The sequence below is a fragment of the Heterodontus francisci genome, chromosome 41 (assembly GCF_036365525.1).
Source record: "Heterodontus francisci isolate sHetFra1 chromosome 41, sHetFra1.hap1, whole genome shotgun sequence".
NCBI lineage: Eukaryota > Metazoa > Chordata > Chondrichthyes > Heterodontiformes > Heterodontidae > Heterodontus > Heterodontus francisci.
In genome coordinates this window covers 8,190,810-8,205,742 of record NC_090411.1, presented here as the reverse complement: position 1 = coordinate 8,205,742, position 14,933 = coordinate 8,190,810, and the positions used below count along the sequence as shown (strand labels likewise).

Genomic DNA, 14,933 nt, shown 5'->3' with positions numbered 1-14,933 from the left:
CATGCTGCCGGCCAGGAGCATACTCTCGTATACTTCCAGCAGGTCCGGGCCGACCCAGTCCCACAGGGCCGAGTACAACTCGACCGGTAAGCCGTCGCTCCCGGGGGTTTTACTCGTCTCGAAAGACTCGACGGCCTTTGTCAGCTCGTCCAGAATTAGCGGCTTGTCCAGTCTCTCCCTCCTGCTGTCATCTAGGACCTCTGTGATAGATGACAGGAAGGACTGGGAGGCTCTGCTGTCTGTGGGCTTCGCGTCATACAGCCCAGCATAAAAGGATTTGCTGATCCTTAGTATGTCAGACTGCGAAGACGTTACCGAGCCATCTTCTTCCTTCAGGCTGCTGATAACAGAGCTCTCTCTGTGTACCTTTTGGAAGAAGTAACGCGAGCACGTCTCATCCTGCTCGATGGAGCGGACTCTGGACCGGAAGATGATCTTGGAGGCCTCCTTGGCAAAGAGCGAGGCCTGCTGGCTCTTCACCTCTTGGAGGTCCTCCTTGACCTCGACCCCCATTGACTGCAACCGGAGTAGATTTTGCATAATTTTCTGGAGTCGGGACAGTTCCCTCTGTCTCTCTCTCGCCTTCTGAACACCTTTGTGGATGAAGAACCTCTTGATGTTCTCCTTTATCGCTTCCCACCAGTGAACTGGAGACTCAAAGAGGGGTTTCACGGTCCTCCAACCTTTGTAATCCTTTTTGAGTTCCTCAACGTTCTCTGGGGTCAGCAGTGTCGCATTGAGCTTCCACGTCCCTCTGCCAACCCGCTGGTCGTCCTGTAAGTGACAGTCGGCCAGTAAGAGGCAGTGGTCGGAGAAGAACACCGGCTTGACGTCGGTGGATCCGACCGTGACAGCACGGGACACAAACAGGAAGTCAATCCTGGAACGGGCAGACCCGTCCGATCTTGACCATGTGTATCTGCGCTGCGCTCCGTCTGCAGGTTTGCTGAAGACGTCGTGCAGTTTGGCATCCTTAACTGTTTCTACTAGGAATCTGGACGTAGCGTCCAGTTTGCTGTCGTCACTGCCGGTTCGTCCAGCCGCATCGATGATGCAGTTGAAGTCACCGCCTAGGATGACCGGCCTGGACGTCGCCAGCAGCAGTGGGAGTTGCTGGAAGACGGTCAGCCGCTCGCTGCGTTGTACCGGGGCGTACACGTTGATCAACCGGAGCGGAGCGTTGTTGTACATCACGTCTGCTACGAGGAGGCGGCCGCCCACCACCTCCTTAACTTCGGAGATGGTGAAGTTACCTCCCCGCAGCAGAATACCCAGGCCGGAGGAACGGCAGTCATTACCCCCCGACCAGATCGATGGCCCGTGGGACCACCATCGCGACCACTGCCTGTAGGTGCTGAGGTGTGGTATTCCACACTCCTGCAGAAACAGTAGGTCAGCTTTGACCTTGGCAAGGTAATCCAAGGTTGAAACACATCGCGTAGTAGATTTAATGCTACGCACATTAATGGAAGCAATCCTTACACCCATTTTTTTCTAAAAATTATTTGTTGCTTCCCATACCATTTGTCCTCGCTAGTCCCAGTCCTTCCCCTTCGGGATGTTCCTGCATACCCATCGTATGCGCAAGCAGTTTCACGTTGGTTGGGCTCAGAAACCCCTCCTGATTTTTCATGCAGGGTTTGTGCCGCTCGGGTGACATCGGGGGGGTCTTGTAGGCAGAGAGGATTGGGTTGTCCTCAGCTGCTTCCATCTGTTCATCCTCGAAAACATCACAGCTCCCGGACTCCCGGAGCTCAGGTGCGCCAGACGTGTCTTTGCTTCCAGTGTCGCAGAGCTGAGATGCGTTGGCCACTTCGTTACGTGTGGGGCATTGGGGTTGGGGCACGCCGGGCCCATCACATCTTCCAGTGCCCGGGGGCTGGGATGCTTTATCATCCATCTCGGAGTTCTGCCGCCTCTTTTGAAGGGGCTGTCGTTCCAGCATTTCCCCGTCCAGTGAAGAGGAGTTGTTGCAGTCTGATTCAGAAGAGAGCCTCCTCTTGCCACTGGTTTGGGTGGTGGCTTTGGGATGTTTTTTCTTTGTGGTTTTCCTCTGGACCACTTGCCACTGACCTGTTTGTCCATCTGCTGCCTCCTCCTCCATTGATTCTGTCTGTGGGGGAGGGGTTTCCGGGCACTGGGTAGGTGCTGGGTCGTTGGTTTCAGCCGCCTCCCCTTCCTTCTCAGGTTGAAGTTACTCACTGCGGAGAAGGTTGCTGGTCTCCTTTCGAACAGCGGACGCCTTCGTCGAACCTTCGCCCGGCCATTCCTTGGACCTTGCCGCCTGAGCATAGCTTAGACAACGTTTGGGACAGGTCTTGTAGAGATGGCCTGCCGCACCGCACAAGTTGCAACACTTAGTCTGCTTACAGTCCTTGGTCTGATGGCCTTCCTCCTTGCAGTTCTTGCAAACAACCGTGCTGCAGTTGGCTGCCATGTGACCAGATTTGCCACAGGTGCGGCAAACTCTGGGCTGCCCAGCGTAGACCAAGAAGCCTCGACTTCCCCCGATAGCGAAGCTGGAGGGAGGGTGGATGATGGCTCCACTGGGATCTACCTTCAAGGTCACCTTGACCTGCCGCTTGCTGGTCCAGATCCCAAAGGGGTCCTTGACATCAGTGCTGCTGCCGGCCACCTTGACGTACCTGGCGAGAAAGGTGAGTACATCCACCACCGGAACATGGGGGTTGTAGAGGTGAATCGTCACCACCCGGTCCCGTTGTGACGGAAGCGTGAAGAGCGGCTCCGCTGTGAGGATCGACAGTGGCGCCCGGTCCCCTTTCTCCTTGAACGCCTTCAGGAACTTGATGCATCCCGCCACGTTCCGGAACGTCACGTCGAAGTATCCACTGCTGGGGAAATCCTGCAGGCTGAAGACATCCGTCGCTTGAAATCCGCAGCAATCGAAGAGAATTTTCTTGATGAAGAAGGTGCGATCGACCGGTGCATCTCCTTCCTTGTCCTTCACGACCACCCGAACGGTGTTGCGCACTCCCTGGCCCGAAGCTCGAAAACTGGTTATAGCCATTTTACTCAAAGCTTCCCCAGGATCAAAAGGCAATGATCATGGTCTCTTCTCAATCAAATAAGCACTGATAAGAACAGATTTTTTTTTTTTTTTTTATTTCCAAAATATACTTTATTCATAAAAATCTGTAAAAATTACATTGCCAACCAGTTTCCAAACAGCACGAAAAAATACAAACATTGCAAAAGAGATCAGTTTCTTTCAATAATGTCATGAGTTTCTTCCCAACCCTTCCGTTTCACAATTGTCATGTCAATTACAGTTTTACATTTACAGCAATTGAGAATATTAACGATACAGTTCGAGGGGCTTCCCATGGTTCCAGCCCCTCAGTCCAGCTTGGTGGGGGAACCTTACACTGTGGTCTTTCCCCATTGAGCCTTTGCTGCGGCTGCCCCAAGCTTTAGTGCGTCCCTCAGCACGTAGTCCTGGACCTTGGAATGTGCCAGTCTGCAACATTCGGTGGTGGACAACTCTTTGCGCTGGAAGACCAGCAAGTTTCGGGCAGACCAAAGGGCGTCTTTCACCGAATTGATAGCCCTCCAGCAGCAGTTGATGTTTGTCTCGGTGTGCGTCCCTGGGAACAGCCCGTAGAGCACAGACTCCTGTGTTACAGAGCTGCTTGGGATGAACCTTGACAAAAACCACTGCATCTCTTTCCACACCTGCTTTGCAAAGGCACATTCCAGGAGGAGGTGGGCGACCGTCTCTTCCCCACCACAGCCAACGCGGGGGCACTGTGCGGAGGGGGCGAGACTTCGGGTGTGCATGAAGGATCTGACGGGGAGGGCCCTTCTCACCACCAGCCAAGCTACGTCTTGGTGCTTGTTTGAAAGTTCTGGTGATGAGGCATTCCGCCAAATGACTTTGACGGTCTGCTCGGGGAACCATCCGACAGGATCCACCGTTTCCTTTTCCCGTAGGGCCTTGAGGACATTCCGTGCAGACCACTGCCTGATGGACCGGTGGTCAAAGGTGTTTTTCCGCAGAAACTGCTCCACGAAGGATAGGTGGTACGGCGCCGCCCAACTGCACGGAGCGTTCCGCGGCAATGTGACCAGGCCCATCCTTCGCAACACCGGGGACAGATAGAACCTCAGCACGTAGTGACACTTGGAGTTTGCGTACTGGGGATCTACACATAGCTTGATGCAGCCGCACACGAAGGTGGTCATCAGGATGAGGGCCACGTTGGGTACATTTTTCCCGCCCTTGTCCAGAGATTTGAACATCGTGTCCCTCCGGACCCGGTCCATTTTAGATCCCCAGACGAAGCGGAAAATGGCTCGGGTGACTGCCACGGCGCAGGAGTGGGGTATGGGCCAGACCTGCGCCACGTAGAGCAACAACGTGAGCGCCTCGCACCTGATGACCAGGTTCTTACCCACAATGGAGAGAGACCGCTGCCCCCACATGCCCAACTTTTGTCGTACCTTGGCTACTCGCTCCTCCCATGTTTTGGTGCACGCCCCGGCCCTTCCGAACCATATCCCCAGCACCTTCAGGTAATCTGACCTGACGGTGAAGGGGACAAAGGATCGGTCAGCCCAGTTCCCAAAGAACATGGCCTCGCTCTTGCCGTGGTTAACTTTGGCTCCCGAGGCCAGTTCGAACTGGTCGCAGATGCTCATCAGTCTGCGCACGGACAGCGGATCCGAGCAGAAGACGGCGACGTCATCCATGTACAGGGAGGTTTTGACCTGAGTGCCTCCGCTGCCTGGGATTGTCACCCCTCTTATGCTCGCATCCTTCCTAATAGACTCAGCAAAGGGTTCAATACAGCAAACAAACAAGACCGGGGAAAGAGGACAGCCCTGTCTGACTCCAGATTTGATCGGGAAACTTTCAGATTCCCACCCGTTGATTGACACTGCGCTACTGATGTTTGTGTAGAGCAGTTGGATCCACTTGCAGATTCCCTCCCCAAACCCCATTTTGGAAAGCACGTCCATCATGTAGGTGTGCGATATCCTGTCAAAAGCCTTCTCCTGGTCCAGGCTGATGAGGCAGGTGTCCACCCTCCTGTCCCGTACGTAGGCGATCGTATCCCTGAGTAGCGCGAGGCTATCAGAGATCTTCCTGCCGGGTACAGTACAGGTCTGATCGGGGTGAATCACCAGCTCCAGAGCAGACTTGACTCGACTGGCTATGACTTTGGACAGAATCTTGTAATCAACATTAAGCAGTGAGATGGGCCGCCAATTTCTGATTTCTACCCTCTCCCCCTTCTGCTTGTAAATGAGGGTGATGATGCCTTTTCTCATGGATTCTGACATGCTACCGGCCAGGAGCATACTCTCGTATACTTCCAGCAGGTCCGGGCCGACCCAGTCCCACAGGGCCGAGTACAACTCGACCGGTAAGCCGTCGCTCCCGGGAGTTTTACTCGCCTCGAAAGACTCGACGGCCTTTGTCAGCTCGTCCAGAGTTAGCGGCTTGTCCAGTCCCTCCCTCCTGCTGTCATCTAAGACCTCTGTGATAGATGACAGGAAGGACTGGGAGGCTCTGCTGTCTGTGGGCTTCGCGTCATACAGCCCAGCATAAAAGGATTTGCTGATCCTTAGTATGTCGGACTGCGAAGACGTTACCGAGCCATCTTCTTCCTTCAGGCTGCTGATAACAGAGCTCTCTCTGTGTACCTTTTGGAAGAAGTAACGCGAGCACGTCTCATCCTGCTCGATGGAGCGGACTCTGGACCGGAAGATGATCTTGGAGGCCTCCTTGGCAAAGAGCGAGGCCTGCTGGCTCTTCACCTCTTGGAGGTCCTCCTTGACCTCGACCCCCATTGACTGCAACCGGAGTAGATTTTGCATAATTTTCTGGAGTCGGGACAGTTCCCTCTGTCTCTCTCTCGCCTTCTGAACACCTTTGTGGATGAAGAACCTCTTGATGTTCTCCTTAATCGCTTGCCACCAGTGACCTGGAGACTCAAAGAGGGGTTTCACGGTCCTCCAACCATTGTAATCCCTTTTGAGTTCCTCAACGTTCTCTGGGGTCAGCAGTGTCGCATTGAGCTTCCACGTCCCTCTGCCAACCCGCTGGTCGTCCTGTAAGTGACAGTCGGCCAGTAAGAGGCAGTGGTCGGAGAAGAACACCGGCTTGACGTCGGTGGATCCGACCGTGACAGCACGGGAAACAAACAGGAAGTCAATCCTGGAACGGGCAGACCCGTCCGATCTTGACCATGTGTATCTGCGCTGCGCTCCGTCTGCAGGTTTGCTGAAGACGTCGTGCAGTTTGGCATCCTTAACTGTTTCTATGAGGAATCTGGACGTAGCGTCCAGTTTTCTGTCGTCACTGCCGGATCGTTCAGCCGCATCGATGATGCAGTTGAAGTCACCGCCTGGGATGACCGGCCTGGACGTCGCCAGCAGCAGTGGGAGCTGCTGGAAGACGGTCAGCCGCTCGCTGCGTTGTACCGGGGCGTACACGTTGATCAACCGGAGCGGAGCGTTGTTGCACATCACGTCTGCTACGAGGAGGCGGCCGCCCACCACCTCCTTAACTTCGGAGATGGTGAAGTTACCTCCCCGCAGCAGAATACCCAGGCCGGAGGAACGGCAGTCATTACCCCCCGACCAGATCGATGGCCCGTGGGACCACCATCGCGACCACTGCCTGTAGGTGCTGAGGTGTGGTATTCCACACTCCTGCAGAAACAGTAGGTCAGCTTTGACCTTGGCAAGGTAATCCAAGGTTGAAACACATCGCGTAGTCGATTTAATGCTACGCACATTAATGGAAGCAATTCTTACACCCATTTTTTACTAGAAATTAGTTGTTGCTTCCCATACCATTTGTCCTCGCTAGTCCCAGTCCTTCCCCTTCGGGATGTTCCTGCATACCCATCGTATGCGCAAGCAGTTTCACGTTGGTTGGGCTCAGAAACCCCTCCTGATTTTTCCTGCAGGGTTTGTGCCGCTCGGGTGACATCGGGGGGGTCTTGTAGGCAGAGAGGATTGGGTTGTCCTCAGCTGCTTCCATCTGTTCCTCCTCGAAAACATCACAGCTCCCGGTCTCCCGGAGCTCAGGTGCGCCAGACGTGTCTTTGCTCCCGGTGTCCCGGAGCTGAGATGCGTTGGCCACGTCGTTACGTGTGGGGAATTGGGGTTGGGGCACGGCGGGCCCATCACAGCTTCCAGTGCCCGGGGGCTGGGATGCTTGATCATCCATCTCGGAGTTCTGCCGCCTCTTTTGAAGGGGCTGTCGTTCCAGCATTTCCCCGTCCAGTGAAGAGGAGTTGTTGCAGTCTGATTCAGAAGAAAGCCTCCTCTTGCCACTGGTTTGGGTGGTGGCTTTGGGATGTTTTTTCTTTGTGGTTTTCCTCTGGACCACTTGCCACTGACCTGTTTGTCCATCTGCTGCCTCCTCCTCCATTGATTCTGTCTGTGGAGGAGGGGTTTCCGGGCGCTGGGTAGGTGCTGGGTCGTTGGTTTCAGCCGCCTCCCCTTCCTTCTCAGGTTGAAGTTCCTCACTGCGGAGAAGGTTGCTGGTCTCCTTTCGAACAGCGGACGCCTTCGTCGAACCTTCGCCCTGCCATTCCTTGGACCTTGCCGCCTGAGCATAGCTGAGACAACGTTTGGGGCAGGTCTTGTAGAGATGGCCTGCCGCACCGCACAAGTTGCAACACTTAGTCTGCTTACAGTCCTTGGTCTGATGGCCTTCCTCCTTGCAGTTCTTGCAAACAACCGTGCTGCAGTTGGCTGCCATGTGACCAGATTTGCCACAGGTGCGACAAACTCTGGTCTGCCCAGCGTAGACCAAGAAGCCTCGACTTCCCCCGATAGCGAAGCTGGAGGGAGGGTGGATGATGGCTCCACTGGGATCTACCTTCAAGGTCACCTTGACCTGCCGCTTGCTGGTCCAGATCCCAAAGGGGTCCTTGACATCAGTGCTGCTGCCGGCCACCTCGACGTACCTGGCGAGAAAGGTGAGTACATCCACCACCGGAACATGGGGGTTGTAGAGGTGAATCGTCACCACCCGGTCCCGTTGTGACGGAAGCGTGAAGAGCGGCTCCGCTGTGAGGATCGACAGTGGAGCCCGGTCCCCTTTCTCCTTGAACGCCTTCAGGAACTTGATGCATCCCGCCACGTTCCGGAACGTCACGTCGAAGTATCCACTGCTGGGGAAATCCTGCAGGCAGAAGACATCCGTCGCTTGACATCCGCAGCAATCGAAGAGAATTTTCTTGATGAAGAAGGTGCGATCAACCGGTGCATCTCCTTCCTTGTCCTTCACGACCACCCGAACGGTGTTGCGCACTCCCTGGCCCGAAGCTCGAAAATTGGTTATAGCCATTTTACTCAAAGCTTCCCCAGGATCAAAAGGCAATGATCATGGTCTCTTCTCAATCAAATAAGCACTGATAAGAACAGATACTACACTTGATCTTAGCCAAAAGGCCGAGAAGCGATGGCCCTAAAACTGCGTTTGCTGCGCACGTCAGGCCCGGCGTGCGGCCTCTACGTCAAAGTAGCCGCCGGGTGGGCGAGCCTCGGGCGAAAGAGGCGACGGCGGGCGGTCTTTGAGCCAGAGCTCCTTTTGTTGCCGGGCCTTGCAAGCAGAAAGGAAAGCACGCGTGCATGCCACGCGCAGCCATTCCTCGCGCTTCTGCGCGAGGCATTGCGCAGGAAAAAAGACAACCGCGCGCGCTGGGCAGCAAAGGGCGGCCTGCAACTGCGGGGCAATCCAACAGGGGGCAGCGTAGCGCCCACGGAAAACTGCAGCAAAGTCAGCCGAGCAGCAGCGCCGTCACTATTGCGAATTCTATTTTACAGCAGGGGTCTCGCCCCCATGGAGGGGGGAAGCTGCACCGCTCCTGGAAACACTGCAATACCAGGTGGATGCATGGAGTGGACGGGGCAAGCCCCTGCTCCATCTCCCTGTCCCAAAAATCAATTTAATATTTGGTCCCCAGATAGGGGACGTATCAGATATTAAACTGATAAGAACAGATACTACACTTGATCTTAGCCAAAAGGCCGAGAAGCGATGGCCGTAAAACTGCGTTTGCTGCGCGCGTCAGGCCCGGCGTGCGGCCTCTACCACAAAGTAGCCGCCGGGTGGGCGAGCCTAGGGCGAAAGAGGCGACGGCGGGCGGTCTTTGAGCCAGAGCTCCTTTTGTTGCCGGGCCTTGCAAGCAGAAAGGAAAGCACGCGTGCATGCCACGCGCAGCCATTCCTCGCGCTTCTGCGCGAGGCATTGCGCAGGAAAAAAGACAACCGCGCGCGCTGGGCAGCAAAGGGCGGCCTGCAACTGCGGGGCAATCCAACAGGGGGCAGCGTAGCACCCAGGGAAAACTGCAGCAAAGTCAGCCGAGCAGCAGCGCCGTCACTATTGCGAATTCTATTTTTCGGCAGGGGTCTCGCCCCCATGGAGGGGGGAAGCTGCACCGCTCCTGGAAACACTGCAATACCAGGTGGATGCATGGAGTGGACGGGGCAAGCCCCTGCTCCATCTCCCTGTCCCAAAAATCAATTTAATATTTGGTCCCCAGATAGGGGACGTATCAGATATTAAACTGATAAGAACAGATTTTTTTTTTTTTTATTTCCAAAATATACTTTATTCATAAAAATCTGTAAAAATTACATTGCCAAACAGTTTCCAAACAGCACGAAAAAATACAAACATTGCAAAAGAGATCAGTTTCTTTCAATAATGTCATGAGTTTCTTCCCAACCCTTCCGTTTCACAATTGTCATGTCAATTACAGTTTTACATTTACAGCAATTGAGAATATTAACGATACAGTTCGAGGGGCTTCCCATGGTTCCAGCCCCTCAGTCCAGCTTGGTGGGGGAACCTTACACTGTGGTCTTTCCCCATTGAGCCTTTGCTGCGGCTGCCCCAAGCTTTAGTGCGTCCCTCAGCACGTAGTCCTGGACCTTGGAATGTGCCAGTCTGCAACATTCGGTGGTGGACAACTCTTTGCGCTGGAAGACCAGCAAGTTTCGGGCAGACCAAAGGGCGTCTTTCACCGAATTGATAGCCCTCCAGCAGCAGTTGATGTTTGTCTCGGTGTGCGTCCCTGGGAACAGCCCGTAGAGCACAGACTCCTGTGTTACAGAGCTGCTTGGGATGAACCTTGACAAAAACCACTGCATCTCTTTCCACACCTGCTTTGCAAAGGCACATTCCAGGAGGAGGTGGGCGACCGTCTCTTCCCCACCACAGCCAACGCGGGGGCACTGTGCGGAGGGGGCGAGACTTCGGGTGTGCATGAAGGATCTGACGGGGAGGGCCCTTCTCACCACCAGCCAAGCTACGTCTTGGTGCTTGTTTGAAAGTTCTGGTGATGAGGCATTCCGCCAAATGACTTTGACGGTCTGCTCGGGGAACCATCCGACAGGATCCACCGTTTCCTTTTCCCGTAGGGCCTTGAGGACATTCCGTGCAGACCACTGCCTGATGGACCGGTGGTCAAAGGTGTTTTTCCGCAGAAACTGCTCCACGAAGGATAGGTGGTACGGCGCCGCCCAACTGCACGGAGCGTTCCGCGGCAATGTGACCAGGCCCATCCTTCGCAACACCGGGGACAGATAGAACCTCAGCACGTAGTGACACTTGGAGTTTGCGTACTGGGGATCGACACATAGCTTGATGCAGCCGCACACGAAGGTGGTCATCAGGATGAGGGCCACGTTGGGTACATTTTTCCCGCCCTTGTCCAGAGATTTGAACATCGTGTCCCTCCGGACCCGGTCCATTTTAGATCCCCAGACGAAGCGGAAAATGGCTCGGGTGACTGCCACGGCGCAGGAGTGGGGTATGGGCCAGACCTGCGCCACGTAGAGCAACAACGTGAGCGCCTCGCACCTGATGACCAGGTTCTTACCCACAATGGAGAGAGACCGCTGCCCCCACATGCCCAACTTTTGTCGTACCTTGGCTACTCGCTCCTCCCATGTTTTGGTGCACGCCCCGGCCCTTCCGAACCATATCCCCAGCACCTTCAGGTAATCTGACCTGACGGTGAAGGGGACAAAGGATCGGTCAGCCCAGTTCCCAAAGAACATGGCCTCGCTCTTGCCGTGGTTAACTTTGGCTCCCGAGGCCAGTTCGAACTGGTCGCAGATGCTCATCAGTCTGCGCACGGACAGCGGATCCGAGCAGAAGACGGCGACGTCATCCATGTACAGGGAGGTTTTGACCTGAGTGCCTCCGCTGCCTGGGATTGTCACCCCTCTTATGCTCGCATCCTTCCTAATAGACTCAGCAAAGGGTTCAATACAGCAAACAAACAAGACCGGGGAAAGAGGACAGCCCTGTCTGACTCCAGATTTGATCGGGAAACTTTCAGATTCCCACCCGTTGATTGACACTGCGCTACTGATGTTTGTGTAGAGCAGTTGGATCCAATTGCAGATTCCCTCCCCAAACCCCATTTTGGAAAGCACGTCCATCATGTAGGTGTGCGATATCCTGTCAAAAGCCTTCTCCTGGTCCAGGCTGATGAGGCAGGTGTCCACCCTCCTGTCCCGTACGTAGGCGATCGTATCCCTGAGTAGCGCGAGGCTATCAGAGATCTTCCTGCCGGGTACAGTACAGGTCTGATCGGGGTGAATCACCAGCTCCAGAGCAGACTTGACTCGACTGGCTATGACTTTGGACAGAATCTTGTAATCAACATTAAGCAGTGAGATGGGCCGCCAATTTCTGATTTCTACCCTCTCCCCCTTCTGCTTGTAAATGAGGGTGATGATGCCTTTTCTCATGGATTCTGACATGCTACCGGCCAGGAGCATACTCTCGTATACTTCCAGCAGGTCCGGGCCGACCCAGTCCCACAGGGCCGAGTACAACTCGACCGGTAAGCCGTCGCTCCCGGGAGTTTTACTCGCCTCGAAAGACTCGACGGCCTTTGTCAGCTCGTCCAGAGTTAGCGGCTTGTCCAGTCCCTCCCTCCTGCTGTCATCTAAGACCTCTGTGATAGATGACAGGAAGGACTGGGAGGCTCTGCTGTCTGTGGGCTTCGCGTCATACAGCCCAGCATAAAAGGATTTGCTGATCCTTAGTATGTCGGACTGCGAAGACGTTACCGAGCCATCTTCTTCCTTCAGGCTGCTGATAACAGAGCTCTCTCTGTGTACCTTTTGGAAGAAGTAACGCGAGCACGTCTCATCCTGCTCGATGGAGCGGACTCTGGACCGGAAGATGATCTTGGAGGCCTCCTTGGCAAAGAGCGAGGCCTGCTGGCTCTTCACCTCTTGGAGGTCCTCCTTGACCTCGACCCCCATTGACTGCAACCGGAGTAGATTTTGCATAATTTTCTGGAGTCGGGACAGTTCCCTCTGTCTCTCTCTCGCCTTCTGAACACCTTTGTGGATGAAGAACCTCTTGATGTTCTCCTTAATCGCTTCCCACCAGTGAACTGGAGACTCAAAGAGGGGTTTCACGGTCCTCCAACCATTGTAATCCCTTTTGAGTTCCTCAACGTTCTCTGGGGTCAGCAGTGTCGCATTGAGCTTCCACGTCCCTCTGCCAACCCGCTGGTCGTCCTGTAAGTGACAGTCGGCCAGTAAGAGGCAGTGGTCGGAGAAGAACACCGGCTTGACGTCGGTGGATCCGACCGTGACAGCACGGGACACAAACAGGAAGTCAATCCTGGAACGGGCAGACCCGTCCGATCTTGACCATGTGTATCTGCGCTGCGCTCCGTCTGCAGGTTTGCTGAAGACGTCGTGCAGTTTGGCATCCTTAACTGTTTCTATGAGGAATCTGGACGTAGCGTCCAGTTTGCTGTCGTCACTGCCGGATCGTCCAGCCGCATCGATGATGCAGTTGAAGTCACCGCCTAGGATGACCGGCCTGGACGTCGCCAGCAGCAGTGGGAGCTGCTGGAAGACGGTCAGCCGCTCGCTGCGTTGTACCGGGGCGTACACGTTGATCAACCGGAGCGGAGCGTTGTTGTACATCACGTCTGCTACGAGGAGGCGGCCGCCCACCACCTCCTTAACTTCGGAGATGGTGAAGTTACCTCCCCGCAGCAGAATACCCAGGCCGGAGGAACGGCAGTCATTACCCCCCGACCAGATCGATGGCCCGTGGGACCACCATCGCGACCACTGCCTGTAGGTGCTGAGGTGTGGTATTCCACACTCCTGCAGAAACAGTAGGTCAGCTTTGACCTTGGCAAGGTAATCCAAGGTTGAAACCCATCGCGTAGTCGATTTAATGCTACGCACATTAATGGAAGCAATTCTTACACCCATTTTTTACTAAAAATTAGTTGTTGCTTCCCATACCATTTGTCCTCGCTAGTCCCAGTCCTTCCCCTTCGGGATGTTCCTGCATACCCATCGTATGCGCAAGCAGTTTCACGTTGGTTGGGCTCAGAAACCCCTCCTGATTTTTCATGCAGGGTTTGTGCCGCTCGGGTGACATCGGGGGGGTCTTGTAGGCAGAGAGGATTGGGTTGTCCTCAGCTGCTTTCATCTGTTCCTCCTCGAAAACATCACAGCTCCCGGTCTCCCGGAGCTCAGGTGCGCCAGACGTGTCTTTGCTCCCGGTGTCGCAGAGCTGAGATGCGTTGGCCACGTCGTTACGTGTGGGGAATTGGGGTTGGGGCACGCCGGGCCCATCACAGCTTCCAGTGCCCGGGGGCTGGGATGCTTTATCATCCATCTCGGAGTTCTGCCGCCTCTTTTGAAGGGGCTGTCGTTCCAGCATTTCCCCGTCCAGTGAAGCGGAGTTGTTGCAGTCTGATTCAGAAGAGAGCCTCCTCTTGCCACTGGTTTGGGTGGTGGCTTTGGGATGTTTTTTCTTTGTGGTTTTCCTCTGGACCACTTGCCACTGACCTGTTTGTCCATCTGCTGCCTCCTCCTCCATTGATTCTGTCTGTGTAGGAGGGGTTTCCGGGCGCTGGGTAGGTGCTGGGTCGTTGGTTTCAGCTGCCTCCCCTTACTTCTCAGGTTGAAGTTCCTCACTGCGGAGAAGGTTGCTGGTCTCCTTTCGAACAGCGGACCCCTTCGTCGAACCTTCGCCCGGCCATTCCTTGGACCTTGCCTCCTGAGCATAGCTGAGACAACGTTTGGGGCAGGTCTTGTAGAGATGGCCTGCCGCACCGCACAAGTTGCAACACTTAGTCTGCTTACAGTCCTTGGTCTGATGGCCTTCCTCCTTGCAGTTCTTGCAAACAACCGTGCTGCAGTTGGCTGCCATGTGACCAGATTTGCATTTGCCACAGGTGCAGCAAACTCTGGGCTGCCCAGCGTAGACCAAGAAGCCTCGACTTCCCCCGATAGCGAAGCTGGAGGGAGGGTGGATGATGGCTCCACTGGGATCTACCTTCAAGGTCACCTTGACCTGCCGCTTGCTGGTCCAGATGCCAAAGGGGTCCTTGACATCAGTGCTGCTGCCGGCCACCTCGACGTACCTGGCGAGAAAGGTGAGTACATCCACCACCAGAACATGGGGGTTGTAGAGGTGAATCGTCACCACCCGGTCCCGTTGTGACGGAAGCGTGAAGAGCGGCTCCGCTGTGAGGATCGACAGTGGCGCCCAGTCCCCTTTCTCCTTGAACGCCTTCAGGAGCTTGATGCATCCCGCCACGTTCCGGAACGTCACGTCGAAGTATCCACTGCTGGGGAAATCCTGCAGGCAGAAGACATCCGTCGCTTGAAATCCGCAGCAATCGAAGAGAATTTTCTTGATGAAGAAGGTGCGATCGACCGGTGCATCTCCTTCCTTGTCCTTCACGACCACCCGAACGGTGTTGCGCACTCCCTAGCCCGAAGCTCGAAAATTGGTTATAGCCATTTTACTCAAAGCTTCCCCAGGATCAAAAGGCAATGATCATGGTCTCTTCTCAATCAAATAAGCACTGATAAGAACAGATACTACACTTGATCTTAGCCAAAAGGCCGAGAAGCGATGACCGTAAAACTGCGTTTGCTGCTCG

The 14,933-nt window shown here is 54.9% G+C and overlaps 1 non-coding gene and 3 pseudogenes across 1 annotated transcript; all 4 read right to left on the bottom strand.

The window, feature by feature from the left end:
* Window positions 1–8,336: 8,336 nt before the first annotated feature.
* Window positions 8,337–8,445, bottom strand: LOC137354662 (U2 spliceosomal RNA; annotated as a pseudogene).
* Window positions 8,446–8,833: 388 nt separating this feature from the next.
* LOC137355181 (U2 spliceosomal RNA) lies at window positions 8,834–9,024 on the bottom strand. Its single transcript, XR_010970817.1, has one exon. It is a non-coding gene; the product is annotated as a U2 spliceosomal RNA (small nuclear RNA).
* Window positions 9,025–9,412: 388 nt separating this feature from the next.
* Window positions 9,413–9,592, bottom strand: LOC137354309 (U2 spliceosomal RNA; annotated as a pseudogene).
* Window positions 9,593–14,798: 5,206 nt separating this feature from the next.
* Window positions 14,799–14,907, bottom strand: LOC137354686 (U2 spliceosomal RNA; annotated as a pseudogene).
* Between the last annotated feature and the right edge of the window lie 26 nt (window positions 14,908–14,933).